This window comes from Centroberyx affinis, unplaced genomic scaffold (assembly GCF_046629955.1).
Source record: "Centroberyx affinis isolate AG114_WGS23_722 - 3 ecotype Tasmania unplaced genomic scaffold, CSIRO-AGI_Caff_v1 ptg003150l_1, whole genome shotgun sequence".
Classification (NCBI taxonomy): Eukaryota; Metazoa; Chordata; class Actinopteri; order Beryciformes; family Berycidae; genus Centroberyx; species Centroberyx affinis.
This window is the reverse complement of record NW_027281209.1, coordinates 7,501-26,049: the sequence shown is the minus strand read 5'-3', so window position 1 is coordinate 26,049 and position 18,549 is coordinate 7,501. Positions and strand designations below refer to the sequence as shown.

General features: G+C 54.1%; 61 non-coding genes across 61 annotated transcripts; all 61 read right to left on the bottom strand.

The window, feature by feature from the left end:
• Positions 1-706: 706 nt before the first annotated feature.
• LOC139659861 (5S ribosomal RNA) lies at positions 707-825 on the bottom strand. The gene has a single exon (XR_011696485.1). It is a non-coding gene; the product is annotated as a 5S ribosomal RNA (ribosomal RNA).
• A 181-nt stretch (positions 826-1,006) lies between these two features.
• LOC139659825 (5S ribosomal RNA) lies at positions 1,007-1,125 on the bottom strand. Its single transcript, XR_011696449.1, has one exon. It is a non-coding gene; the product is annotated as a 5S ribosomal RNA (ribosomal RNA).
• Positions 1,126-1,306: 181 nt separating this feature from the next.
• LOC139659824 (5S ribosomal RNA) lies at positions 1,307-1,425 on the bottom strand. Its single transcript, XR_011696448.1, has one exon. It is a non-coding gene; the product is annotated as a 5S ribosomal RNA (ribosomal RNA).
• Positions 1,426-1,606: 181 nt separating this feature from the next.
• LOC139659866 (5S ribosomal RNA) lies at positions 1,607-1,725 on the bottom strand. The gene has a single exon (XR_011696490.1). It is a non-coding gene; the product is annotated as a 5S ribosomal RNA (ribosomal RNA).
• Positions 1,726-1,906: 181 nt separating this feature from the next.
• LOC139659842 (5S ribosomal RNA) lies at positions 1,907-2,025 on the bottom strand. The gene has a single exon (XR_011696466.1). It is a non-coding gene; the product is annotated as a 5S ribosomal RNA (ribosomal RNA).
• A 181-nt stretch (positions 2,026-2,206) lies between these two features.
• On the bottom strand, positions 2,207-2,325 carry LOC139659841 (5S ribosomal RNA). The gene has a single exon (XR_011696465.1). It is a non-coding gene; the product is annotated as a 5S ribosomal RNA (ribosomal RNA).
• A 181-nt stretch (positions 2,326-2,506) lies between these two features.
• LOC139659840 (5S ribosomal RNA) lies at positions 2,507-2,625 on the bottom strand. The gene has a single exon (XR_011696464.1). It is a non-coding gene; the product is annotated as a 5S ribosomal RNA (ribosomal RNA).
• A 181-nt stretch (positions 2,626-2,806) lies between these two features.
• On the bottom strand, positions 2,807-2,925 carry LOC139659839 (5S ribosomal RNA). Its single transcript, XR_011696463.1, has one exon. It is a non-coding gene; the product is annotated as a 5S ribosomal RNA (ribosomal RNA).
• A 181-nt stretch (positions 2,926-3,106) lies between these two features.
• On the bottom strand, positions 3,107-3,225 carry LOC139659837 (5S ribosomal RNA). The gene has a single exon (XR_011696461.1). It is a non-coding gene; the product is annotated as a 5S ribosomal RNA (ribosomal RNA).
• A 181-nt stretch (positions 3,226-3,406) lies between these two features.
• LOC139659836 (5S ribosomal RNA) lies at positions 3,407-3,525 on the bottom strand. Its single transcript, XR_011696460.1, has one exon. It is a non-coding gene; the product is annotated as a 5S ribosomal RNA (ribosomal RNA).
• A 181-nt stretch (positions 3,526-3,706) lies between these two features.
• Positions 3,707-3,825, bottom strand: LOC139659835 (5S ribosomal RNA). The gene has a single exon (XR_011696459.1). It is a non-coding gene; the product is annotated as a 5S ribosomal RNA (ribosomal RNA).
• A 181-nt stretch (positions 3,826-4,006) lies between these two features.
• Positions 4,007-4,125, bottom strand: LOC139659834 (5S ribosomal RNA). Its single transcript, XR_011696458.1, has one exon. It is a non-coding gene; the product is annotated as a 5S ribosomal RNA (ribosomal RNA).
• A 181-nt stretch (positions 4,126-4,306) lies between these two features.
• LOC139659833 (5S ribosomal RNA) lies at positions 4,307-4,425 on the bottom strand. The gene has a single exon (XR_011696457.1). It is a non-coding gene; the product is annotated as a 5S ribosomal RNA (ribosomal RNA).
• A 181-nt stretch (positions 4,426-4,606) lies between these two features.
• Positions 4,607-4,725, bottom strand: LOC139659831 (5S ribosomal RNA). The gene has a single exon (XR_011696455.1). It is a non-coding gene; the product is annotated as a 5S ribosomal RNA (ribosomal RNA).
• Positions 4,726-4,906: 181 nt separating this feature from the next.
• LOC139659830 (5S ribosomal RNA) lies at positions 4,907-5,025 on the bottom strand. Its single transcript, XR_011696454.1, has one exon. It is a non-coding gene; the product is annotated as a 5S ribosomal RNA (ribosomal RNA).
• Positions 5,026-5,206: 181 nt separating this feature from the next.
• LOC139659829 (5S ribosomal RNA) lies at positions 5,207-5,325 on the bottom strand. The gene has a single exon (XR_011696453.1). It is a non-coding gene; the product is annotated as a 5S ribosomal RNA (ribosomal RNA).
• A 181-nt stretch (positions 5,326-5,506) lies between these two features.
• On the bottom strand, positions 5,507-5,625 carry LOC139659828 (5S ribosomal RNA). The gene has a single exon (XR_011696452.1). It is a non-coding gene; the product is annotated as a 5S ribosomal RNA (ribosomal RNA).
• Positions 5,626-5,806: 181 nt separating this feature from the next.
• On the bottom strand, positions 5,807-5,925 carry LOC139659823 (5S ribosomal RNA). The gene has a single exon (XR_011696447.1). It is a non-coding gene; the product is annotated as a 5S ribosomal RNA (ribosomal RNA).
• Positions 5,926-6,106: 181 nt separating this feature from the next.
• LOC139659863 (5S ribosomal RNA) lies at positions 6,107-6,225 on the bottom strand. The gene has a single exon (XR_011696487.1). It is a non-coding gene; the product is annotated as a 5S ribosomal RNA (ribosomal RNA).
• A 181-nt stretch (positions 6,226-6,406) lies between these two features.
• LOC139659822 (5S ribosomal RNA) lies at positions 6,407-6,525 on the bottom strand. The gene has a single exon (XR_011696446.1). It is a non-coding gene; the product is annotated as a 5S ribosomal RNA (ribosomal RNA).
• A 181-nt stretch (positions 6,526-6,706) lies between these two features.
• On the bottom strand, positions 6,707-6,825 carry LOC139659610 (5S ribosomal RNA). Its single transcript, XR_011696247.1, has one exon. It is a non-coding gene; the product is annotated as a 5S ribosomal RNA (ribosomal RNA).
• Positions 6,826-7,006: 181 nt separating this feature from the next.
• LOC139659821 (5S ribosomal RNA) lies at positions 7,007-7,125 on the bottom strand. The gene has a single exon (XR_011696445.1). It is a non-coding gene; the product is annotated as a 5S ribosomal RNA (ribosomal RNA).
• Positions 7,126-7,306: 181 nt separating this feature from the next.
• LOC139659609 (5S ribosomal RNA) lies at positions 7,307-7,425 on the bottom strand. The gene has a single exon (XR_011696246.1). It is a non-coding gene; the product is annotated as a 5S ribosomal RNA (ribosomal RNA).
• Positions 7,426-7,606: 181 nt separating this feature from the next.
• LOC139659608 (5S ribosomal RNA) lies at positions 7,607-7,725 on the bottom strand. The gene has a single exon (XR_011696245.1). It is a non-coding gene; the product is annotated as a 5S ribosomal RNA (ribosomal RNA).
• A 166-nt stretch (positions 7,726-7,891) lies between these two features.
• Positions 7,892-8,010, bottom strand: LOC139659607 (5S ribosomal RNA). Its single transcript, XR_011696244.1, has one exon. It is a non-coding gene; the product is annotated as a 5S ribosomal RNA (ribosomal RNA).
• A 180-nt stretch (positions 8,011-8,190) lies between these two features.
• LOC139659606 (5S ribosomal RNA) lies at positions 8,191-8,309 on the bottom strand. The gene has a single exon (XR_011696243.1). It is a non-coding gene; the product is annotated as a 5S ribosomal RNA (ribosomal RNA).
• A 166-nt stretch (positions 8,310-8,475) lies between these two features.
• LOC139659605 (5S ribosomal RNA) lies at positions 8,476-8,594 on the bottom strand. Its single transcript, XR_011696242.1, has one exon. It is a non-coding gene; the product is annotated as a 5S ribosomal RNA (ribosomal RNA).
• A 166-nt stretch (positions 8,595-8,760) lies between these two features.
• On the bottom strand, positions 8,761-8,879 carry LOC139659604 (5S ribosomal RNA). The gene has a single exon (XR_011696241.1). It is a non-coding gene; the product is annotated as a 5S ribosomal RNA (ribosomal RNA).
• A 166-nt stretch (positions 8,880-9,045) lies between these two features.
• Positions 9,046-9,164, bottom strand: LOC139659602 (5S ribosomal RNA). The gene has a single exon (XR_011696239.1). It is a non-coding gene; the product is annotated as a 5S ribosomal RNA (ribosomal RNA).
• A 166-nt stretch (positions 9,165-9,330) lies between these two features.
• LOC139659887 (5S ribosomal RNA) lies at positions 9,331-9,449 on the bottom strand. Its single transcript, XR_011696510.1, has one exon. It is a non-coding gene; the product is annotated as a 5S ribosomal RNA (ribosomal RNA).
• A 166-nt stretch (positions 9,450-9,615) lies between these two features.
• LOC139659601 (5S ribosomal RNA) lies at positions 9,616-9,734 on the bottom strand. Its single transcript, XR_011696238.1, has one exon. It is a non-coding gene; the product is annotated as a 5S ribosomal RNA (ribosomal RNA).
• A 181-nt stretch (positions 9,735-9,915) lies between these two features.
• LOC139659600 (5S ribosomal RNA) lies at positions 9,916-10,034 on the bottom strand. The gene has a single exon (XR_011696237.1). It is a non-coding gene; the product is annotated as a 5S ribosomal RNA (ribosomal RNA).
• Positions 10,035-10,200: 166 nt separating this feature from the next.
• Positions 10,201-10,319, bottom strand: LOC139659853 (5S ribosomal RNA). Its single transcript, XR_011696477.1, has one exon. It is a non-coding gene; the product is annotated as a 5S ribosomal RNA (ribosomal RNA).
• Positions 10,320-10,500: 181 nt separating this feature from the next.
• On the bottom strand, positions 10,501-10,619 carry LOC139659599 (5S ribosomal RNA). Its single transcript, XR_011696236.1, has one exon. It is a non-coding gene; the product is annotated as a 5S ribosomal RNA (ribosomal RNA).
• A 166-nt stretch (positions 10,620-10,785) lies between these two features.
• On the bottom strand, positions 10,786-10,904 carry LOC139659598 (5S ribosomal RNA). The gene has a single exon (XR_011696235.1). It is a non-coding gene; the product is annotated as a 5S ribosomal RNA (ribosomal RNA).
• Positions 10,905-11,070: 166 nt separating this feature from the next.
• Positions 11,071-11,189, bottom strand: LOC139659913 (5S ribosomal RNA). Its single transcript, XR_011696534.1, has one exon. It is a non-coding gene; the product is annotated as a 5S ribosomal RNA (ribosomal RNA).
• Positions 11,190-11,369: 180 nt separating this feature from the next.
• Positions 11,370-11,488, bottom strand: LOC139659912 (5S ribosomal RNA). Its single transcript, XR_011696533.1, has one exon. It is a non-coding gene; the product is annotated as a 5S ribosomal RNA (ribosomal RNA).
• A 166-nt stretch (positions 11,489-11,654) lies between these two features.
• On the bottom strand, positions 11,655-11,773 carry LOC139659911 (5S ribosomal RNA). Its single transcript, XR_011696532.1, has one exon. It is a non-coding gene; the product is annotated as a 5S ribosomal RNA (ribosomal RNA).
• Positions 11,774-11,939: 166 nt separating this feature from the next.
• LOC139659910 (5S ribosomal RNA) lies at positions 11,940-12,058 on the bottom strand. The gene has a single exon (XR_011696531.1). It is a non-coding gene; the product is annotated as a 5S ribosomal RNA (ribosomal RNA).
• A 166-nt stretch (positions 12,059-12,224) lies between these two features.
• On the bottom strand, positions 12,225-12,343 carry LOC139659909 (5S ribosomal RNA). The gene has a single exon (XR_011696530.1). It is a non-coding gene; the product is annotated as a 5S ribosomal RNA (ribosomal RNA).
• A 166-nt stretch (positions 12,344-12,509) lies between these two features.
• LOC139659907 (5S ribosomal RNA) lies at positions 12,510-12,628 on the bottom strand. Its single transcript, XR_011696528.1, has one exon. It is a non-coding gene; the product is annotated as a 5S ribosomal RNA (ribosomal RNA).
• A 166-nt stretch (positions 12,629-12,794) lies between these two features.
• Positions 12,795-12,913, bottom strand: LOC139659906 (5S ribosomal RNA). Its single transcript, XR_011696527.1, has one exon. It is a non-coding gene; the product is annotated as a 5S ribosomal RNA (ribosomal RNA).
• A 181-nt stretch (positions 12,914-13,094) lies between these two features.
• Positions 13,095-13,213, bottom strand: LOC139659875 (5S ribosomal RNA). Its single transcript, XR_011696498.1, has one exon. It is a non-coding gene; the product is annotated as a 5S ribosomal RNA (ribosomal RNA).
• A 166-nt stretch (positions 13,214-13,379) lies between these two features.
• On the bottom strand, positions 13,380-13,498 carry LOC139659905 (5S ribosomal RNA). The gene has a single exon (XR_011696526.1). It is a non-coding gene; the product is annotated as a 5S ribosomal RNA (ribosomal RNA).
• Positions 13,499-13,679: 181 nt separating this feature from the next.
• LOC139659904 (5S ribosomal RNA) lies at positions 13,680-13,798 on the bottom strand. The gene has a single exon (XR_011696525.1). It is a non-coding gene; the product is annotated as a 5S ribosomal RNA (ribosomal RNA).
• A 166-nt stretch (positions 13,799-13,964) lies between these two features.
• Positions 13,965-14,083, bottom strand: LOC139659903 (5S ribosomal RNA). Its single transcript, XR_011696524.1, has one exon. It is a non-coding gene; the product is annotated as a 5S ribosomal RNA (ribosomal RNA).
• Positions 14,084-14,249: 166 nt separating this feature from the next.
• On the bottom strand, positions 14,250-14,368 carry LOC139659902 (5S ribosomal RNA). The gene has a single exon (XR_011696523.1). It is a non-coding gene; the product is annotated as a 5S ribosomal RNA (ribosomal RNA).
• Positions 14,369-14,534: 166 nt separating this feature from the next.
• On the bottom strand, positions 14,535-14,653 carry LOC139659901 (5S ribosomal RNA). Its single transcript, XR_011696522.1, has one exon. It is a non-coding gene; the product is annotated as a 5S ribosomal RNA (ribosomal RNA).
• A 166-nt stretch (positions 14,654-14,819) lies between these two features.
• Positions 14,820-14,938, bottom strand: LOC139659900 (5S ribosomal RNA). The gene has a single exon (XR_011696521.1). It is a non-coding gene; the product is annotated as a 5S ribosomal RNA (ribosomal RNA).
• Positions 14,939-15,104: 166 nt separating this feature from the next.
• LOC139659899 (5S ribosomal RNA) lies at positions 15,105-15,223 on the bottom strand. The gene has a single exon (XR_011696520.1). It is a non-coding gene; the product is annotated as a 5S ribosomal RNA (ribosomal RNA).
• A 181-nt stretch (positions 15,224-15,404) lies between these two features.
• LOC139659898 (5S ribosomal RNA) lies at positions 15,405-15,523 on the bottom strand. Its single transcript, XR_011696519.1, has one exon. It is a non-coding gene; the product is annotated as a 5S ribosomal RNA (ribosomal RNA).
• A 166-nt stretch (positions 15,524-15,689) lies between these two features.
• On the bottom strand, positions 15,690-15,808 carry LOC139659896 (5S ribosomal RNA). Its single transcript, XR_011696517.1, has one exon. It is a non-coding gene; the product is annotated as a 5S ribosomal RNA (ribosomal RNA).
• A 181-nt stretch (positions 15,809-15,989) lies between these two features.
• On the bottom strand, positions 15,990-16,108 carry LOC139659895 (5S ribosomal RNA). Its single transcript, XR_011696516.1, has one exon. It is a non-coding gene; the product is annotated as a 5S ribosomal RNA (ribosomal RNA).
• Positions 16,109-16,274: 166 nt separating this feature from the next.
• LOC139659894 (5S ribosomal RNA) lies at positions 16,275-16,393 on the bottom strand. The gene has a single exon (XR_011696515.1). It is a non-coding gene; the product is annotated as a 5S ribosomal RNA (ribosomal RNA).
• Positions 16,394-16,574: 181 nt separating this feature from the next.
• On the bottom strand, positions 16,575-16,693 carry LOC139659893 (5S ribosomal RNA). The gene has a single exon (XR_011696514.1). It is a non-coding gene; the product is annotated as a 5S ribosomal RNA (ribosomal RNA).
• Positions 16,694-16,859: 166 nt separating this feature from the next.
• Positions 16,860-16,978, bottom strand: LOC139659892 (5S ribosomal RNA). Its single transcript, XR_011696513.1, has one exon. It is a non-coding gene; the product is annotated as a 5S ribosomal RNA (ribosomal RNA).
• Positions 16,979-17,158: 180 nt separating this feature from the next.
• LOC139659867 (5S ribosomal RNA) lies at positions 17,159-17,277 on the bottom strand. The gene has a single exon (XR_011696491.1). It is a non-coding gene; the product is annotated as a 5S ribosomal RNA (ribosomal RNA).
• Positions 17,278-17,443: 166 nt separating this feature from the next.
• Positions 17,444-17,562, bottom strand: LOC139659883 (5S ribosomal RNA). The gene has a single exon (XR_011696506.1). It is a non-coding gene; the product is annotated as a 5S ribosomal RNA (ribosomal RNA).
• Positions 17,563-17,743: 181 nt separating this feature from the next.
• LOC139659871 (5S ribosomal RNA) lies at positions 17,744-17,862 on the bottom strand. The gene has a single exon (XR_011696495.1). It is a non-coding gene; the product is annotated as a 5S ribosomal RNA (ribosomal RNA).
• A 166-nt stretch (positions 17,863-18,028) lies between these two features.
• Positions 18,029-18,147, bottom strand: LOC139659860 (5S ribosomal RNA). The gene has a single exon (XR_011696484.1). It is a non-coding gene; the product is annotated as a 5S ribosomal RNA (ribosomal RNA).
• A 181-nt stretch (positions 18,148-18,328) lies between these two features.
• Positions 18,329-18,447, bottom strand: LOC139659849 (5S ribosomal RNA). The gene has a single exon (XR_011696473.1). It is a non-coding gene; the product is annotated as a 5S ribosomal RNA (ribosomal RNA).
• Positions 18,448-18,549: the final 102 nt, after the last annotated feature.

Sequence of the window (18,549 nt, the reverse complement as noted above, 5' to 3'; positions counted from 1 at the left end):
AATGAATTTTATTTTACCAACACAATTCTAATGTTCCAATCATTAGAATCCCGTCCATAAAAGGGTAGGCAACGCATTCCAAGCGGGGTGGGGGAGCAAGAGAAAGTAGACTTAGTTCTAAATTCAATCAATTTTAAGACTATCTTTACATGGTTACTGGGATCCGTGTTGAAATTGGATAGGAATTAATAGGTTTTTCCACACTACTGTATGGGACCCTAATGAAAGCAACACTTACAACAGTAAAAAAAAAAAAGACAATTGTAATTGGACAGTCACTATACTTTATTTATTCAGCACCAAGTTAAAAGTAAAACATAATAGCAATAAAATAAAAAATAATGTATAGTTTACAACTGTACATCCCTAATTTTTGCTGAAGGGAAACGTAGTCTTTTTGGTTTGGATCCGGCGGATGTCATTCTGTAAATCAACATTTCAAATGTATGATGTTAGCAAACTAATACTTTCATATATCACAAACAAGATTACCAAAGACTGTAGATGATTAAGTATGCCAGGGCAGAAAGAGAGAGGGTGGGGGGGGGGGTTAATATATTTATCTTTTAGCAACTCAATGGTCCAATACTTGAGAGATAATTATTTACCCCTCATGCACAAACATCTTGCCAGAACTTGCAGCTAGCTAGCAAGCGCTGCCGCTTGTCAGCTCTGCAATCCGGAGCCCCGTCTCAAGAAAAAAAAAGGCTTACAGCACCTGGTATTCCCAGGCGGCCTCCCATCCAAGTACTAACCAGGCCCGAACCTGCTTAGCTTCCGAGATCTGACGAGATCGGGCGCGCACAGGTTGGTGTGGCCGTAAGCCACAGACGGACTAACAGAAGGGCCTTTTATAGATGGCAAGACCAACCTTTAACAAACAGCGGAAGGAGAGCGCAAAGGCCAGGCTCCCAAACAACAAGCGGAGTCAACATGTTGCATCTAGCTAGCAAGCGCTGCCGCTTGTCAGCTCTGCAATCCGGAGCCCCGTCTCAAGAAAAAAAAAGGCTTACAGCACCTGGTATTCCCAGGCGGTCTCCCATCCAAGTACTAACCAGGCCCGAACCTGCTTAGCTTCCGAGATCTGACGAGATCGGGCGCGCACAGGTTGGTGTGGCCGTAAGCCACAGACGGACTAACAGAAGGGCCTTTTATAGATGGCAAGACCAACCTTTAACAAACAGCGGAAGGAGAGCGCAAAGGCCAGGCTCCCAAACAACAAGCGGAGTCAACATGTTGCATCTAGCTAGCAAGCGCTGCCGCTTGTCAGCTCTGCAATCCGGAGCCCCGTCTCAAGAAAAAAAAAGGCTTACAGCACCTGGTATTCCCAGGCGGTCTCCCATCCAAGTACTAACCAGGCCCGAACCTGCTTAGCTTCCGAGATCTGACGAGATCGGGCGCGCACAGGTTGGTGTGGCCGTAAGCCACAGACGGACTAACAGAAGGGCCTTTTATAGATGGCAAGACCAACCTTTAACAAACAGCGGAAGGAGAGCGCAAAGGCCAGGCTCCCAAACAACAAGCGGAGTCAACATGTTGCATCTAGCTAGCAAGCGCTGCCGCTTGTCAGCTCTGCAATCCGGAGCCCCGTCTCAAGAAAAAAAAAGGCTTACAGCACCTGGTGTTCCCAGGCGGACTCCCATCCAAGTACTAACCAGGCCCGAACCTGCTTAGCTTCCGAGATCTGACGAGATCGGGCGCGCACAGGTTGGTGTGGCCGTAAGCCACAGACGGACTAACAGAAGGGCCTTTTATAGATGGCAAGACCAACCTTTAACAAACAGCGGAAGGAGAGCGCAAAGGCCAGGCTCCCAAACAACAAGCGGAGTCAACATGTTGCATCTAGCTAGCAAGCGCTGCCGCTTGTCAGCTCTGCAATCCGGAGCCCCGTCTCAAGAAAAAAAAAGGCTTACAGCACCTGGTGTTCCCAGGCGGTCTCCCATCCAAGTACTAACCAGGCCCGAACCTGCTTAGCTTCCGAGATCTGACGAGATCGGGCGCGCACAGGTTGGTGTGGCCGTAAGCCACAGACGGACTAACAGAAGGGCCTTTTATAGATGGCAAGACCAACCTTTAACAAACAGCGGAAGGAGAGCGCAAAGGCCAGGCTCCCAAACAACAAGCGGAGTCAACATGTTGCATCTAGCTAGCAAGCGCTGCCGCTTGTCAGCTCTGCAATCCGGAGCCCCGTCTCAAGAAAAAAAAAGGCTTACAGCACCTGGTGTTCCCAGGCGGTCTCCCATCCAAGTACTAACCAGGCCCGAACCTGCTTAGCTTCCGAGATCTGACGAGATCGGGCGCGCACAGGTTGGTGTGGCCGTAAGCCACAGACGGACTAACAGAAGGGCCTTTTATAGATGGCAAGACCAACCTTTAACAAACAGCGGAAGGAGAGCGCAAAGGCCAGGCTCCCAAACAACAAGCGGAGTCAACATGTTGCATCTAGCTAGCAAGCGCTGCCGCTTGTCAGCTCTGCAATCCGGAGCCCCGTCTCAAGAAAAAAAAAGGCTTACAGCACCTGGTGTTCCCAGGCGGTCTCCCATCCAAGTACTAACCAGGCCCGAACCTGCTTAGCTTCCGAGATCTGACGAGATCGGGCGCGCACAGGTTGGTGTGGCCGTAAGCCACAGACGGACTAACAGAAGGGCCTTTTATAGATGGCAAGACCAACCTTTAACAAACAGCGGAAGGAGAGCGCAAAGGCCAGGCTCCCAAACAACAAGCGGAGTCAACATGTTGCATCTAGCTAGCAAGCGCTGCCGCTTGTCAGCTCTGCAATCCGGAGCCCCGTCTCAAGAAAAAAAAAGGCTTACAGCACCTGGTGTTCCCAGGCGGTCTCCCATCCAAGTACTAACCAGGCCCGAACCTGCTTAGCTTCCGAGATCTGACGAGATCGGGCGCGCACAGGTTGGTGTGGCCGTAAGCCACAGACGGACTAACAGAAGGGCCTTTTATAGATGGCAAGACCAACCTTTAACAAACAGCGGAAGGAGAGCGCAAAGGCCAGGCTCCCAAACAACAAGCGGAGTCAACATGTTGCATCTAGCTAGCAAGCGCTGCCGCTTGTCAGCTCTGCAATCCGGAGCCCCGTCTCAAGAAAAAAAAAGGCTTACAGCACCTGGTGTTCCCAGGCGGTCTCCCATCCAAGTACTAACCAGGCCCGAACCTGCTTAGCTTCCGAGATCTGACGAGATCGGGCGCGCACAGGTTGGTGTGGCCGTAAGCCACAGACGGACTAACAGAAGGGCCTTTTATAGATGGCAAGACCAACCTTTAACAAACAGCGGAAGGAGAGCGCAAAGGCCAGGCTCCCAAACAACAAGCGGAGTCAACATGTTGCATCTAGCTAGCAAGCGCTGCCGCTTGTCAGCTCTGCAATCCGGAGCCCCGTCTCAAGAAAAAAAAAGGCTTACAGCACCTGGTGTTCCCAGGCGGTCTCCCATCCAAGTACTAACCAGGCCCGAACCTGCTTAGCTTCCGAGATCTGACGAGATCGGGCGCGCACAGGTTGGTGTGGCCGTAAGCCACAGACGGACTAACAGAAGGGCCTTTTATAGATGGCAAGACCAACCTTTAACAAACAGCGGAAGGAGAGCGCAAAGGCCAGGCTCCCAAACAACAAGCGGAGTCAACATGTTGCATCTAGCTAGCAAGCGCTGCCGCTTGTCAGCTCTGCAATCCGGAGCCCCGTCTCAAGAAAAAAAAAGGCTTACAGCACCTGGTGTTCCCAGGCGGTCTCCCATCCAAGTACTAACCAGGCCCGAACCTGCTTAGCTTCCGAGATCTGACGAGATCGGGCGCGCACAGGTTGGTGTGGCCGTAAGCCACAGACGGACTAACAGAAGGGCCTTTTATAGATGGCAAGACCAACCTTTAACAAACAGCGGAAGGAGAGCGCAAAGGCCAGGCTCCCAAACAACAAGCGGAGTCAACATGTTGCATCTAGCTAGCAAGCGCTGCCGCTTGTCAGCTCTGCAATCCGGAGCCCCGTCTCAAGAAAAAAAAAGGCTTACAGCACCTGGTGTTCCCAGGCGGTCTCCCATCCAAGTACTAACCAGGCCCGAACCTGCTTAGCTTCCGAGATCTGACGAGATCGGGCGCGCACAGGTTGGTGTGGCCGTAAGCCACAGACGGACTAACAGAAGGGCCTTTTATAGATGGCAAGACCAACCTTTAACAAACAGCGGAAGGAGAGCGCAAAGGCCAGGCTCCCAAACAACAAGCGGAGTCAACATGTTGCATCTAGCTAGCAAGCGCTGCCGCTTGTCAGCTCTGCAATCCGGAGCCCCGTCTCAAGAAAAAAAAAGGCTTACAGCACCTGGTGTTCCCAGGCGGTCTCCCATCCAAGTACTAACCAGGCCCGAACCTGCTTAGCTTCCGAGATCTGACGAGATCGGGCGCGCACAGGTTGGTGTGGCCGTAAGCCACAGACGGACTAACAGAAGGGCCTTTTATAGATGGCAAGACCAACCTTTAACAAACAGCGGAAGGAGAGCGCAAAGGCCAGGCTCCCAAACAACAAGCGGAGTCAACATGTTGCATCTAGCTAGCAAGCGCTGCCGCTTGTCAGCTCTGCAATCCGGAGCCCCGTCTCAAGAAAAAAAAAGGCTTACAGCACCTGGTGTTCCCAGGCGGTCTCCCATCCAAGTACTAACCAGGCCCGAACCTGCTTAGCTTCCGAGATCTGACGAGATCGGGCGCGCACAGGTTGGTGTGGCCGTAAGCCACAGACGGACTAACAGAAGGGCCTTTTATAGATGGCAAGACCAACCTTTAACAAACAGCGGAAGGAGAGCGCAAAGGCCAGGCTCCCAAACAACAAGCGGAGTCAACATGTTGCATCTAGCTAGCAAGCGCTGCCGCTTGTCAGCTCTGCAATCCGGAGCCCCGTCTCAAGAAAAAAAAAGGCTTACAGCACCTGGTGTTCCCAGGCGGTCTCCCATCCAAGTACTAACCAGGCCCGAACCTGCTTAGCTTCCGAGATCTGACGAGATCGGGCGCGCACAGGTTGGTGTGGCCGTAAGCCACAGACGGACTAACAGAAGGGCCTTTTATAGATGGCAAGACCAACCTTTAACAAACAGCGGAAGGAGAGCGCAAAGGCCAGGCTCCCAAACAACAAGCGGAGTCAACATGTTGCATCTAGCTAGCAAGCGCTGCCGCTTGTCAGCTCTGCAATCCGGAGCCCCGTCTCAAGAAAAAAAAAGGCTTACAGCACCTGGTGTTCCCAGGCGGTCTCCCATCCAAGTACTAACCAGGCCCGAACCTGCTTAGCTTCCGAGATCTGACGAGATCGGGCGCGCACAGGTTGGTGTGGCCGTAAGCCACAGACGGACTAACAGAAGGGCCTTTTATAGATGGCAAGACCAACCTTTAACAAACAGCGGAAGGAGAGCGCAAAGGCCAGGCTCCCAAACAACAAGCGGAGTCAACATGTTGCATCTAGCTAGCAAGCGCTGCCGCTTGTCAGCTCTGCAATCCGGAGCCCCGTCTCAAGAAAAAAAAAGGCTTACAGCACCTGGTGTTCCCAGGCGGTCTCCCATCCAAGTACTAACCAGGCCCGAACCTGCTTAGCTTCCGAGATCTGACGAGATCGGGCGCGCACAGGTTGGTGTGGCCGTAAGCCACAGACGGACTAACAGAAGGGCCTTTTATAGATGGCAAGACCAACCTTTAACAAACAGCGGAAGGAGAGCGCAAAGGCCAGGCTCCCAAACAACAAGCGGAGTCAACATGTTGCATCTAGCTAGCAAGCGCTGCCGCTTGTCAGCTCTGCAATCCGGAGCCCCGTCTCAAGAAAAAAAAAGGCTTACAGCACCTGGTATTCCCAGGCGGTCTCCCATCCAAGTACTAACCAGGCCCGAACCTGCTTAGCTTCCGAGATCTGACGAGATCGGGCGCGCACAGGTTGGTGTGGCCGTAAGCCACAGACGGACTAACAGAAGGGCCTTTTATAGATGGCAAGACCAACCTTTAACAAACAGCGGAAGGAGAGCGCAAAGGCCAGGCTCCCAAACAACAAGCGGAGTCAACATGTTGCATCTAGCTAGCAAGCGCTGCCGCTTGTCAGCTCTGCAATCCGGAGCCCCGTCTCAAGAAAAAAAAAGGCTTACAGCACCTGGTATTCCCAGGCGGTCTCCCATCCAAGTACTAAGCAGGCCCGAACCTGCTTAGCTTCCGAGATCTGACGAGATCGGGCGCGCTCAGGTTGGTGTGGCCGTAAGCCACAGACGGACTAACAGAAGGGCCTTTTATAGATGGCAAGACCAACCTTCAACAAACAGCGGAAGGAGAGCGCAAAGGCCAGGCTCCCAAACAACAAGCGGAGTCAACATGTTGCATCTAGCTAGCAAGCGCTGCCGCTTGTCAGCTCTGCAATCCGGAGCCCCGTCTCAAGAAAAAAAAAGGCTTACAGCACCTGGTATTCCCAGGCGGTCTCCCATCCAAGTACTAACCAGGCCCGAACCTGCTTAGCTTCCGAGATCTGACGAGATCGGGCGCGCACAGGTTGGTGTGGCCGTAAGCCACAGACGGACTAACAGAAGGGCCTTTTATAGATGGCAAGACCAACCTTTAACAAACAGCGGAAGGAGAGCGCAAAGGCCAGGCTCCCAAACAACAAGCGGAGTCAACATGTTGCATCTAGCTAGCAAGCGCTGCCGCTTGTCAGCTCTGCAATCCGGAGCCCCGTCTCAAGAAAAAAAAAGGCTTACAGCACCTGGTATTCCCAGGCGGTCTCCCATCCAAGTACTAACCAGGCCCGAACCTGCTTAGCTTCCGAGATCTGACGAGATCGGGCGCGCTCAGGTTGGTGTGGCCGTAAGCCACAGACGGACTAACAGAAGGGCCTTTTATAGATGGCAAGACCAACCTTCAACAAACAGCGGAAGGAGAGCGCAAAGGCCAGGCTCCCAAACAACAAGCGGAGTCAACATGTTGCATCTAGCTAGCAAGCGCTGCCGCTTGTCAGCTCTGCAATCCGGAGCCCCGTCTCAAGAAAAAAAAAGGCTTACAGCACCTGGTATTCCCAGGCGGTCTCCCATCCAAGTACTAACCAGGCCCGAACCTGCTTAGCTTCCGAGATCTGACGAGATCGGGCGCGCACAGGTTGGTGTGGCCGTAAGCCACAGACGGACTAACAGAAGGGCCTTTTATAGATGGCAAGACCAACCTTTAACAAACAGCGGAAGGAGAGCGCAAAGGCCAGGCTCCCAAACAACAAGCGGAGTCAACATGTTGCATCTAGCTAGCAAGCGCTGCCGATTGTCAGCTCTGCAATCCGGAGCCCCGTCTCAAGAAAAAAAAAGGCTTACAGCACCTGGTATTCCCAGGCGGTCTCCCATCCAAGTACTAACCAGGCCCGAACCTGCTTAGCTTCCGAGATCTGACGAGATCGGGCGCGCTCAGGTTGGTGTGGCCGTAAGCCACAGACGGACTAACAGAAGGGCCTTTTATAGATGGCAAGACCAACCTTCAACAAACAGCGGAAGGAGAGCGCAAAGGCCAGGCTCCCAAACAACAAGCGGAGGCAACATGTTGCAGCTAGCTAGCAAGCACGGCCGCTTGTCAGCTCTGCAATCCGGAGCCCTGTCTCAAGAAAAAAAAAGGCTTACAGCACCTGGTATTCCCAGGCGGTCTCCCATCCAAGTACTAACCAGGCCCGAACCTGCTTAGCTTCCGAGATCTGACGAGATCGGGCGCGCTCAGGTTGGTGTGGCCGTAAGCCACAGACGGACTAACAGAAGGGCCTTTTATAGATGGCAAGACCAACCTTCAACAAACAGCGGAAGGAGAGCCCAAACAACAAGCGGAGGCAACATGTTGCAGCTAGCTAGCAAGCGCGGCCGCTTGTCAGCTCTGCAATCCGGAGCCCTGTCTCAAGAAAAAAAAAGGCTTACAGCACCTGGTATTCCCAGGCGGTCTCCCATCCAAGTACTAACCAGGCCCGAACCTGCTTAGCTTCCGAGATCTGACGAGATCGGGCGCGCTCAGGTTGGTGTGGCCGTAAGCCACAGACGGACTAACAGAAGGGCCTTTTATAGATGGCAAGACCAACCTTCAACAAACAGCGGAAGGAGAGCGCAAAGGCCAGGCTCCCAAACAACAAGCGGAGGCAACATGTTGCAGCTAGCTAGCAAGCGCGGCCGCTTGTCAGCTCTGCAATCCGGAGCCCTGTCTCAAGAAAAAAAAGGCTTACAGCACCTGGTATTCCCAGGCGGTCTCCCATCCAAGTACTAACCAGGCCCGAACCTGCTTAGCTTCCGAGATCTGACGAGATCGGGCGCGCTCAGGTTGGTGTGGCCGTAAGCCACAGACGGACTAACAGAAGGGCCTTTTATAGATGGCAAGACCAACCTTCAACAAACAGCGGAAGGAGAGCCCAAACAACAAGCGGAGGCAACATGTTGCAGCTAGCTAGCAAGCGCGGCCGCTTGTCAGCTCTGCAATCCGGAGCCCTGTCTCAAGAAAAAAAAAGGCTTACAGCACCTGGTATTCCCAGGCGGTCTCCCATCCAAGTACTAACCAGGCCCGAACCTGCTTAGCTTCCGAGATCTGACGAGATCGGGCGCGCTCAGGTTGGTGTGGCCGTAAGCCACAGACGGACTAACAGAAGGGCCTTTTATAGATGGCAAGACCAACCTTCAACAAACAGCGGAAGGAGAGCCCAAACAACAAGCGGAGGCAACATGTTGCAGCTAGCTAGCAAGCGCGGCCGCTTGTCAGCTCTGCAATCCGGAGCCCTGTCTCAAGAAAAAAAAAGGCTTACAGCACCTGGTATTCCCAGGCGGTCTCCCATCCAAGTACTAACCAGGCCCGAACCTGCTTAGCTTCCGAGATCTGACGAGATCGGGCGCGCTCAGGTTGGTGTGGCCGTAAGCCACAGATGGACTAACAGAAGGGCCTTTTATAGATGGCAAGACCAACCTTCAACAAACAGCGGAAGGAGAGCCCAAACAACAAGCGGAGGCAACATGTTGCAGCTAGCTAGCAAGCGCGGCCGCTTGTCAGCTCTGCAATCCGGAGCCCTGTCTCAAGAAAAAAAAAGGCTTACAGCACCTGGTATTCCCAGGCGGTCTCCCATCCAAGTACTAACCAGGCCCGAACCTGCTTAGCTTCCGAGATCTGACGAGATCGGGCGCGCTCAGGTTGGTGTGGCCGTAAGCCACAGACGGACTAACAGAAGGGCCTTTTATAGATGGCAAGACCAACCTTCAACAAAGAGCGGAAGGAGAGCCCAAACAACAAGCGGAGGCAACATGTTGCAGCTAGCTAGCAAGCGCGGCCGCTTGTCAGCTCTGCAATCTGGAGCCCTGTCTCAAGAAAAAAAAAGGCTTACAGCACCTGGTATTCCCAGGCGGTCTCCCATCCAAGTACTAACCAGGCCCGAACCTGCTTAGCTTCCGAGATCTGACGAGATCGGGCGCGCTCAGGTTGGTGTGGGCCTAAGCCACAGACGGACTAACAGAAGGGCCTTTTATAGATGGCAAGACCAACCTTCAACAAACAGCGGAAGGAGAGCCCAAACAACAAGCGGAGGCAACATGTTGCAGCTAGCTAGCAAGCGCGGCCGCTTGTCAGCTCTGCAATCCGGAGCCCTGTCTCAAGAAAAAAAAAGGCTTACAGCACCTGGTATTCCCAGGCGGTCTCCCATCCAAGTACTAACCAGGCCCGAACCTGCTTAGCTTCCGAGATCTGACGAGATCGGGCGCGCTCAGGTTGGTGTGGCCGTAAGCCACAGACGGACTAACAGAAGGGCCTTTTATAGATGGCAAGACCAACCTTCAACAAACAGCGGAAGGAGAGCGCAAAGGCCAGGCTCCCAAACAACAAGCGGAGGCAACATGTTGCAGCTAGCTAGCAAGCGCGGCCGCTTGTCAGCTCTGCAATCCGGAGCCCTGTCTCAAGAAAAAAAAAGGCTTACAGCACCTGGTATTCCCAGGCGGTCTCCCATCCAAGTACTAACCAGGCCCGAACCTGCTTAGCTTCCGAGATCTGACGAGATCGGGCGCGCTCAGGTTGGTGTGGCCGTAAGCCACAGACGGACTAACAGAAGGGCCTTTTATAGATGGCAAGACCAACCTTCAACAAACAGCGGAAGGAGAGCCCAAACAACAAGCGGAGGCAACATGTTGCAGCTAGCTAGCAAGCGCGGCCGCTTGTCAGCTCTGCAATCCGGAGCCCTGTCTCAAGAAAAAAAAAGGCTGACAGCACCTGGTATTCCCAGGCGGTCTCCCATCCAAGTACTAACCAGGCCCGAACCTGCTTAGCTTCCGAGATCTGACGAGATCGGGCGCGCTCAGGTTGGTGTGGCCGTAAGCCACAGACGGACTAACAGAAGGGCCTTTTATAGATGGCAAGACCAACCTTCAACAAACAGCGGAAGGAGAGCGCAAAGGCCAGGCTCCCAAACAACAAGCGGAGGCAACATGTTGCAGCTAGCTAGCAAGCGCGGCCGCTTGTCAGCTCTGCAATCCGGAGCCCTGTCTCAAGAAAAAAAAAGGCTTACAGCACCTGGTATTCCCAGGCGGTCTCCCATCCAAGTACTAACCAGGCCCGAACCTGCTTAGCTTCCGAGATCTGACGAGATCGGGCGCGCTCAGGTTGGTGTGGCCGTAAGCCACAGACGGACTAACAGAAGGGCCTTTTATAGATGGCAAGACCAACCTTCAACAAACAGCGGAAGGAGAGCCCAAACAACAAGCGGAGGCAACATGTTGCAGCTAGCTAGCAAGCGCGGCCGCTTGTCAGCTCTGCAATCCGGAGCCCTGTCTCAAGAAAAAAAAAGGCTTACAGCACCTGGTATTCCCAGGCGGTCTCCCATCCAAGTACTAACCAGGCCCGAACCTGCTTAGCTTCCGAGATCTGACGAGATCGGGCGCGCTCAGGTTGGTGTGGCCGTAAGCCACAGACGGACTAACAGAAGGGCCTTTTATAGATGGCAAGACCAACCTTCAACAAACAGCGGAAGGAGAGCCCAAACAACAAGCGGAGGCAACATGTTGCAGCTAGCTAGCAAGCGCGGCCGCTTGTCAGCTCTGCAATCCGGAGCCCTGTCTCAAGAAAAAAAAAGGCTTACAGCACCTGGTATTCCCAGGCGGTCTCCCATCCAAGTACTAACCAGGCCCGAACCTGCTTAGCTTCCGAGATCTGACGAGATCGGGCGCGCTCAGGTTGGTGTGGCCGTAAGCCACAGACGGACTAACAGAAGGGCCTTTTATAGATGGCAAGACCAACCTTCAACAAACAGCGGAAGGAGAGCGCAAAGGCCAGGCTCCCAAACAACAAGCGGAGGCAACATGTTGCAGCTAGCTAGCAAGCGCGGCCGCTTGTCAGCTCTGCAATCCGGAGCCCTGTCTCAAGAAAAAAAAGGCTTACAGCACCTGGTATTCCCAGGCGGTCTCCCATCCAAGTACTAACCAGGCCCGAACCTGCTTAGCTTCCGAGATCTGACGAGATCGGGCGCGCTCAGGTTGGTGTGGCCGTAAGCCACAGACGGACTAACAGAAGGGCCTTTTATAGATGGCAAGACCAACCTTCAACAAACAGCGGAAGGAGAGCCCAAACAACAAGCGGAGGCAACATGTTGCAGCTAGCTAGCAAGCGCGGCCGCTTGTCAGCTCTGCAATCCGGAGCCCTGTCTCAAGAAAAAAAAAGGCTTACAGCACCTGGTATTCCCAGGCGGTCTCCCATCCAAGTACTAACCAGGCCCGAACCTGCTTAGCTTCCGAGATCTGACGAGATCGGGCGCGCTCAGGTTGGTGTGGCCGTAAGCCACAGACGGACTAACAGAAGGGCCTTTTATAGATGGCAAGACCAACCTTCAACAAACAGCGGAAGGAGAGCCCAAACAACAAGCGGAGGCAACATGTTGCAGCTAGCTAGCAAGCGCGGCCGCTTGTCAGCTCTGCAATCCGGAGCCCTGTCTCAAGAAAAAAAAAGGCTTACAGCACCTGGTATTCCCAGGCGGTCTCCCATCCAAGTACTAACCAGGCCCGAACCTGCTTAGCTTCCGAGATCTGACGAGATCGGGCGCGCTCAGGTTGGTGTGGCCGTAAGCCACAGACGGACTAACAGAAGGGCCTTTTATAGATGGCAAGACCAACCTTCAACAAACAGCGGAAGGAGAGCCCAAACAACAAGCGGAGGCAACATGTTGCAGCTAGCTAGCAAGCGCGGCCGCTTGTCAGCTCTGCAATCCGGAGCCCTGTCTCAAGAAAAAAAAAGGCTTACAGCACCTGGTATTCCCAGGCGGTCTCCCATCCAAGTACTAACCAGGCCCGAACCTGCTTAGCTTCCGAGATCTGACGAGATCGGGCGCGCTCAGGTTGGTGTGGCCGTAAGCCACAGACGGACTAACAGAAGGGCCTTTTATAGATGGCAAGACCAACCTTCAACAAAGAGCGGAAGGAGAGCCCAAACAACAAGCGGAGGCAACATGTTGCAGCTAGCTAGCAAGCGCGGCCGCTTGTCAGCTCTGCAATCCGGAGCCCTGTCTCAAGAAAAAAAAAGGCTTACAGCACCTGGTATTCCCAGGCGGTCTCCCATCCAAGTACTAACCAGGCCCGAACCTGCTTAGCTTCCGAGATCTGACGAGATCGGGCGCGCTCAGGTTGGTGTGGCCGTAAGCCACAGACGGACTAACAGAAGGGCCTTTTATAGATGGCAAGACCAACCTTCAACAAACAGCGGAAGGAGAGCCCAAACAACAAGCGGAGGCAACATGTTGCAGCTAGCTAGCAAGCGCGGCCGCTTGTCAGCTCTGCAATCCGGAGCCCTGTCTCAAGAAAAAAAAAGGCTTACAGCACCTGGTATTCCCAGGCGGTCTCCCATCCAAGTACTAACCAGGCCCGAACCTGCTTAGCTTCCGAGATCTGACGAGATCGGGCGCGCTCAGGTTGGTGTGGCCGTAAGCCACAGACGGACTAACAGAAGGGCCTTTTATAGATGGCAAGACCAACCTTCAACAAACAGCGGAAGGAGAGCGCAAAGGCCAGGCTCCCAAACAACAAGCGGAGGCAACATGTTGCAGCTAGCTAGCAAGCGCGGCCGCTTGTCAGCTCTGCAATCCGGAGCCCTGTCTCAAGAAAAAAAAAGGCTTACAGCACCTGGTATTCCCAGGCGGTCTCCCATCCAAGTACTAACCAGGCCCGAACCTGCTTAGCTTCCGAGATCTGACGAGATCGGCCGCGCTCAGGTTGGTGTGGCCGTAAGCCACAGACGGACTAACAGAAGGGCCTTTTATAGATGGCAAGACCAACCTTCAACAAACAGCGGAAGGAGAGCCCAAACAACAAGCGGAGGCAACATGTTGCAGCTAGCTAGCAAGCGCGGCCGCTTGTCAGCTCTGCAATCCGGAGCCCTGTCTCAAGAAAAAAAAAGGCTTACAGCACCTGGTATTCCCAGGCGGTCTCCCATCCAAGTACTAACCAGGCCCGAACCTGCTTAGCTTCCGAGATCTGACGAGATCGGGCGCGCTCAGGTTGGTGTGGCCGTAAGCCACAGACGGACTAACAGAAGGGCCTTTTATAGATGGCAAGACCAACCTTCAACAAACAGCGGAAGGAGAGCGCAAAGGCCAGGCTCCCAAACAACAAGCGGAGGCAACATGTTGCAGCTAGCTAGCAAGCGCGGCCGCTTGTCAGCTCTGCAATCCGGAGCCCTGTCTCAAGAAAAAAAAAGGCTTACAGCACCTGGTATTCCCAGGCGGTCTCCCATCCAAGTACTAACCAGGCCCGAACCTGCTTAGCTTCCGAGATCTGACGAGATCGGGCGCGCTCAGGTTGGTGTGGCCGTAAGCCACAGACGGACTAACAGAAGGGCCTTTTATAGATGGCAAGACCAACCTTCAACAAACAGCGGAAGGAGAGCCCAAACAACAAGCGGAGGCAACATGTTGCAGCTAGCTAGCAAGCGCGGCCGCTTGTCAGCTCTGCAATCCGGAGCCCTGTCTCAAGAAAAAAAAAGGCTTACAGCACCTGGTATTCCCAGGCGGTCTCCCATCCAAGTACTAACCAGGCCCGAACCTGCTTAGCTTCCGAGATCTGACGAGATCGGGCGCGCTCAGGTTGGTGTGGCCGTAAGCCACAGACGGACTAACAGAAGGGCCTTTTATAGATGGCAAGACCAACCTTCAACAAACAGCGGAAGGAGAGCCCAAACAACAAGCGGAGGCAACATGTTGCAGCTAGCTAGCAAGCGCGGCCGCTTGTCAGCTCTGCAATCCAGAGCCCTGTCTCAAGAAAAAAAAAGGCTTACAGCACCTGGTATTCCCAGGCGGTCTCCCATCCAAGTACTAACCAGGCCCGAACCTGCTTAGCTTCCGAGATCTGACGAGATCGGGCGCGCTCAGGTTGGTGTGGCCGTAAGCCACAGACGGACTAACAGAAGGGCCTTTTATAGATGGCAAGACCAACCTTCAACAAACAGCGGAAGGAGAGCCCAAACAACAAGCGGAGGCAACATGTTGCAGCTAGCTAGCAAGCGCGGCCGCTTGTCAGCTCTGCAATCCGGAGCCCTGTCTCAAGAAAAAAAAAGGCTTACAGCACCTGGTATTCCCAGGCGGTCTCCCATCCAAGTACTAACCAGGCCCGAACCTGCTTAGCTTCCGAGATCTGACGAGATCGGGCGCGCTCAGGTTGGTGTGGCCGTAAGCCACAGACGGACTAACAGAAGGGCCTTTTATAGATGGCAAGACCAACCTTCAACAAACAGCGGAAGGAGAGCCCAAACAACAAGCGGAGGCAACATGTTGCAGCTAGCTAGCAAGCGCGGCCGCTTGTCAGCTCTGCAATCCGGAGCCCTGTCTCAAGAAAAAAAAAGGCTTACAGCACCTGGTATTCCCAGGCGGTCTCCCATCCAAGTACTAACCAGGCCCGAACCTGCTTAGCTTCCGAGATCTGACGAGATCGGGCGCGCTCAGGTTGGTGTGGCCGTAAGCCACAGACGGACTAACAGAAGGGCCTTTTATAGATGGCAAGACCAACCTTCAACAAACAGCGTAAGGAGAGCCCAAACAACACGCGGAGGCAACATGTTGCAGCTAGCTAGCAAGCGCGGCCGCTTGTCAGCTCTGCAATCCGGAGCCCTGTCTCAAGAAAAAAAAAGGCTTACAGCACCTGGTATTCCCAGGCGGTCTCCCATCCAAGTACTAACCAGGCCCGAACCTGCTTAGCTTCCGAGATCTGACGAGATCGGGCGCGCTCAGGTTGGTGTGGCCGTAAGCCACAGACGGACTAACAGAAGGGCCTTTTATAGATGGCAAGACCAACCTTTAACAAACAGCGGAAGGAGAGCGCAAAGGCCAGGCTCCCAAACAACAAGCGGAGGCAACATGTTGCAGCTAGCTAGCAAGCGCGGCCGCTTGTCAGCTCTGCAATCCGGAGCCCTGTCTCAAGAAAAAAAAAGGCTTACAGCACCTGGTATTCCCAGGCGGTCTCCCATCCAAGTACTAACCAGGCCCGAACCTGCTTAGCTTCCGAGATCTGACGAGATCGGGCGCGCTCAGGTTGGTGTGGCCGTAAGCCACAGACGGACTAACAGAAGGGCCTTTTATAGATGGCAAGACCAACCTTCAACAAACAGCGGAAGGAGAGCCCAAACAACAAGCGGAGGCAACATGTTGCAGCTAGCTAGCAAGCGCGGCCGCTTGTCAGCTCTGCAATCCGGAGCCCTGTCTCAAGAAAAAAAAAGGCTTACAGCACCTGGTATTCCCAGGCGGTCTCCCATCCAAGTACTAACCAGGCCCGAACCTGCTTAGCTTCCGAGATCTGACGAGATCGGGCGCGCTCAGGTTGGTGTGGCCGTAAGCCACAGACGGACTAACAGAAGGGCCTTTTATAGATGGCAAGACCAACCTTCAACAAACAGCGGAAGGAGAGCGCAAAGGCCAGGCTCCCAAACAACAAGCGGAGGCAACATGTTGCAGCTAGCTAGCAAGCGCGGCCGCTTGTCAGCTCTGCAATCCGGAGCCCTGTCTCAAGAAAAAAAAAGGCTTACAGCACCTGGTATTCCCAGGCGGTCTCCCATCCAAGTACTAACCAGGCCCGAACCTGCTTAGCTTCCGAGATCTGACGAGATCGGGCGCGCTCAGGTTGGTGTGGCCGTAAGCCACAGACGGACTAACAGAAGGGCCTTTTATAGATGGCAAGACCAACCTTCAACAAACAGCGGAAGGAGAGCCCAAACAACAAGCGGAGGCAACATGTTGCAGCTAGCTAGCAAGCGCGGCCGCTTGTCAGCTCTGCAATCCGGAGCCCTGTCTCAAGAAAAAAAAAGGCTTACAGCACCTGGTATTCCCAGGCGGTCTCCCATCCAAGTACTAACCAGGCCCGAACCTGCTTAGCTTCCGAGATCTGACGAGATCGGGCGCGCTCAGGTTGGTGTGGCCGTAAGCCACAGACGGACTAACAGAAGGGCCTTTTATAGATGGCAAGACCAACCTTTAACAAACAGCGGAAGGAGAGCGCAAAGGCCAGGCTCCCAAACAACAAGCGGAGGCAACATGTTGCAGCTAGCTAGCAAGCGCGGCCGCTTGTCAGCTCTGCAATCCGGAGCCCTGTCTCAAGAAAAAAAAAGGCTTACAGCACCTGGTATTCCCAGGCGGTCTCCCATCCAAGTACTAACCAGGCCCGAACCTGCTTAGCTTCCGAGATCTGACGAGATCGGGCGCGCTCAGGTTGGTGTGGCCGTAAGCCACAGACGGACTAACAGAAGGGCCTTTTATAGATGGCAAGACCAACCTTCAACAAACAGCGGAAGGAGAGCCCAAACAACAAGCGGAGGCAACATGTTGCAGCTAGCTAGCAAGCGCGGCCGCTTGTCAGCTCTGCAATCCGGAGCCCTGTCTCAAGAAAAAAAAAGGCTTACAGCACCTGGTATTCCCAGGCGGTCTCCCATCCAAGTACTAACCAGGCCCGAACCTGCTTAGCTTCCGAGATCTGACGAGATCGGGCGCGCTCAGGTTGGTGTGGCCGTAAGCCACAGACGGACTAACAGAAGGGCCTTTTATAGATGGCAAGACCAACCTTCAACAAACAGCGGAAGGAGAGCGCAAAGGCCAGGCTCCCAAACAACAAGCGGAGGCAACATGTTGCAGCTAGCTAGCAAGCGCGGCCGCTTGTCAGCTCTGCAATCCGGAGCCCTGTCTCAAGAAAAAAAAGGCTTACAGCACCTGGTATTCCCAGGCGGTCTCCCATCCAAGTACTAACCAGGCCCGAACCTGCTTAGCTTCCGAGATCTGACAAGATCGGGCGCGCTCAGGTTGGTGTGGCCGTAAGCCACAGACGGACTAACAGAAGGGCCTTTTATAGATGGCAAGACCAACCTTCAACAAACAGCGGAAGGAGAGCCCAAACAACAAGCGGAGGCAACATGTTGCAGCTAGCTAGCAAGCGCGGCCGCTTGTCAGCTCTGCAATCCGGAGCCCTGTCTCAAGAAAAAAAAAGGCTTACAGCACCTGGTATTCCCAGGCGGTCTCCCATCCAAGTACTAACCAGGCCCGAACCTGCTTAGCTTCCGAGATCTGACGAGATCGGGCGCGCTCAGGTTGGTGTGGCCGTAAGCCACAGACGGACTAACAGAAGGGCCTTTTATAGATGGCAAGACCAACCTTCAACAAACAGCGGAAGGAGAGCGCAAAGGCCAGGCTCCCAAACAACAAGCGGAGGCAATATGTTGCAGCTAGCTAGCAAGCGCGGCCGCTTGTCAGCTCTGCAATCCGGAGCCCTGTCTCAAGAAAAAAAAAGGCTTACAGCACCTGGTATTCCCAGGCGGTCTCCCATCCAAGTACTAACCAGGCCCGAACCTGCTTAGCTTCCGAGATCTGACGAGATCGGGCGCGCTCAGGTTGGTGTGGCCGTAAGCCACAGACGGACTAACAGAAGGGCCTTTTATAGATGGCAAGACCAACCTTCAACAAACAGCGGAAGGAGAGCCCAAACAACAAGCGGAGGCAACATGTTGCAGCTAGCTAGCAAGCGCGGCCGCTTGTCAGCTCTGCAATCCGGAGCCCTGTCTCAAGAAAAAAAAAGGCTTACAGCACCTGGTATTCCCAGGCGGTCTCCCATCCAAGTACTAACCAGGCCCGAACCTGCTTAGCTTCCGAGATCTGACGAGATCGGGCGCGCTCAGGTTGGTGTGGCCGTAAGCCACAGACGGACTAACAGAAGGGCCTTTTATAGATGGCAAGACCAACCTTCAACAAACAGCGGAAGGAGAGCGCAAAGGCCAGGCTCCCAAACAACAAGCGGAGGCAACATGTTGCAGCTAGCTAGCAAGCGCGGCCGCTTGTCAGCTCTGCAATCCGGAGCCCTGTCTCAAGAAAAAAAAAGGCTTACAGCACCTGGTATTCCCAGGCGGTCTCCCATCCAAGTACTAACCAGGCCCGAACCTGCTTAGCTTCCGAGATCTGACGAGATCGGGCGCGCTCAGGTTGGTGTGGCCGTAAGCCACAGACGGACTAACAGAAGGGCCTTTTATAGATGGCAAGACCAACCTTCAACAAACAGCGGAAGGAGAGCCCAAACAACAAGCGGAGGCAACATGTTGCAG